Raw genomic sequence first — 2,964 nt, 5'->3', positions numbered from 1 at the left:
CTTATTAATTTCTCCATAAATAGTACATTTAGTAGAAACTTTTCATATCTTAAATAAACTTAAAATTGGATTGGGAAATAAGATTTACTGTGGATAGAAAATGAATATAAATTATGTATATTTATTTCAGAGGAAACTTGTCTTTAATTTAAGTTAACATAAGCAACATTTAGAACTAGTTCGTAAAATCCGCATATTAAGCGCAAATTATGTGAAGGATAAGGAAGAATAATTTTAATAAAAAGGCTCAGCAGGGGTTCGAACCCTGGATCTTCGGTTTACGAGACCGACGCCGTACCACTTGGCCACTGAGCCACTGAGTTATTACTTCGGAAAAGTAATTATTATAACAAAATTTGTTTTTGTTTCCTTGTTTTTGAATTTAACATAGCATTCAATACTCTAAAACTATTTATGCCAGCCACCTGCATAAGTAAAACTGCTTTCTCAGTTAATACTAGGAGTATAGCCCACTAGTAACCGAGTGGAAAAAAAAAAACACCTGAACATTGGTAACTGATCGCAAGTTTGCGCCTCAATTGGGTAAGTGAACTTTTCTGGTTTTTTTTCAAGTGTCTAAAACCTAAATAGGGGCCAGTTTCTTATAAAAGTCCTCTCGAGAACATCTCCCTCGACAGATAATCTGTGTTGAGTTGCAGTTTCCACCAAACCAAACCATTAACAGCATCTTTTTCAAACATATCGTGGGCCTAATGCCTACTAGGTGGTAAGTTGCACCTGAGGCTAAACCTATTTCTACTGCGCCTGCTTCCAGAACTGCTATTAATAGAGAGCACTTCTATGAACTATTTATAAACAATTAAAAAATATTGCCAGGACAAATATGACATTTACAGAAAAATATATTTCTTTTGACTATACATACATAGATGAGTCTAGTCCATTTTTTGTCCCTTCACACGCTGTATGAGGCAATAACGATTCCACTGGCGAAGTCGACCTTTCTTTGTAGGCTACCATTCGCCACAAACTTTAGAGTGCATTTACGGGAATTCACTGGGTTTGGCATTATTATATTCATTTATTTTTCTCATTTTCAACATGTTTTACTGCTCATTTTGCCACTCTTGTAATTTTATTACTTGTAACACTCGCATCGTTTTTTGCCCATCGAGCCAGCCTGTATAGTCCAGCCCGACATGGGGTGCCGAGTAGTGAACAACGAAGCCCGACATTTTCAGATTGGACCACTAACCGGAATCGATCTCGAGTAGGGTTGCCATGCGTTAACAGTCCCTGGATGGATAGGCTAGATTATAAGGTTCTTTTATAGGGAAGAAACGTTTCTTCTCTTGATTATTTGACTTTACTCATAGTCGAAAACGAAACATCTTACTATGTCCTTGTGGTAAAAACATTACCAATCAGAGGCACGTAGCTTTAATTACACGTTAATATTTTATTAATTACGATTCTTACTTAAATATAAATAAAAACGGATTATAAATAAGAAAAATTTGGATTATTGAGCAAATCTTCGTAATTTCTACATGTAAAGTTAAAATTAAAATGCGCTTTTCAACTTTGTAAATGAAATGGATTTTATCTATTTTCGTGATATAATAATAATGTTTTAAAGGACTAATTTTGGTAAATTCTACGTAAGTGATTTATATATAAGTAAATTAATTTAATTGATATCGTCAAACGACTTCTTTTTTAAAACCAAAAATTATATTGGTCTATTTTTTAATTTTTAATACTCATGTACCGAAAACGAAATTATTTACTCATACATATACAAAAATAACTTTGTCAAACGAACAAGTTTTGTGTTATAAACATATTTTTGATATCAATATATTTTTTCTGAATTTTCTAATGGTAGCTGTTTTATCTGTTGATTAATAAAGTAAACGTCTCTTCAAATCCGAAAAACTCTTCGGTAGACTTCTTCTTCTTCTTTCACAGTTTAATATGGAGATTATAGCCTTTGCGGCTCTTTCTTCAGTAGACTTCCTCACAGCCAATTCAGGTTATAAAACTCCTTTATTGTTTTTTATAGATGCATTTCGAGCAAGGTTAACTTTCTAGCTCTTCTTCAGTGCTACAAAATAAATTTCAATTATTAAATTGACAAAAATAACAACGCGAGTAGTTAATGCTTACAAAACAATAAAAACACATTTCATAATACCCTAAGAATCTCCACAGATTTCAATGACTTATTTTTCACACCTATACGGTACTTCTAGTCCCATTTACAATATTTTCATAATCTTAAAAATTACTTTAAGGGCGTATATCGTGTTACATCGACAGATCGTTCACCATGTTACACAAGTAATTATAAATTATAACTCTTAGTAACATTTTACAATATTATTTAAAAAACATCTTAAAAAAAGGTTTTGTCAAAAAATATAAATATACATATAGGTTTCTTACCAATTAAAAGCATATTATTTTAAAATATCAGTATATGTTGTATAATCTTTGAACACTCTTCTCATACAAAATAACTTTTCATACGCGACAATGCATAATTCTTACGATATAATTTTCTAACTTATCGTTGCCCCCTCTGGCATGTTGTACCATTGCTGGTCGATTTGCATACCATTTGACACATTAAATTATCTCCATTATATTTTATTATCTCTATGTGTTCTTTGAATTTCCGTTTCTAAATATTTTTCTCATAGTGTAGGATTACAATATTATTTCTATCTATTTGGCAGTTGCTATGTTTGATGTGGTTAAACCAAGGGGAATTATTATGTTTTAATCTTATGACGGCTTCGTGGTTTTTCTATCAGGTTTTTTCTATTTCTTTTTAATAAACGATTCCTTCTTTGATTCGACTGATTAATATTTCCTAAATTTACTGTCCGTAGTGAAGTTTCCTTTAGTTTAGGTTTTGCCAATAAATCTAATAATTCGGCTTTTAAATTTCTCTCAAAATCATTTTCTGTGAAATGATCAGAGCAAGCGTGACAAGAT

General features: G+C 31.5%; 1 non-coding gene across 1 annotated transcript; it reads right to left on the bottom strand.

Moving 5' to 3' along the window:
* Positions 1-243: 243 nt before the first annotated feature.
* On the bottom strand, positions 244-315 carry TRNAT-CGU (transfer RNA threonine (anticodon CGU)). The gene has a single exon. It is a non-coding gene; the product is annotated as a tRNA-Thr (tRNA).
* Between the last annotated feature and the right edge of the window lie 2,649 nt (positions 316-2,964).

This window comes from Centruroides vittatus, unplaced genomic scaffold (genome assembly GCF_030686945.1).
Source record: "Centruroides vittatus isolate TY-2023 unplaced genomic scaffold, ASM3068694v2 scaffold_1614, whole genome shotgun sequence".
NCBI classification, from domain to species: domain Eukaryota; kingdom Metazoa; phylum Arthropoda; class Arachnida; order Scorpiones; family Buthidae; genus Centruroides; species Centruroides vittatus.
The sequence above is the reverse complement of the archived record's forward strand: the minus strand, read 5'-3'. Positions and strand labels throughout refer to the sequence as shown.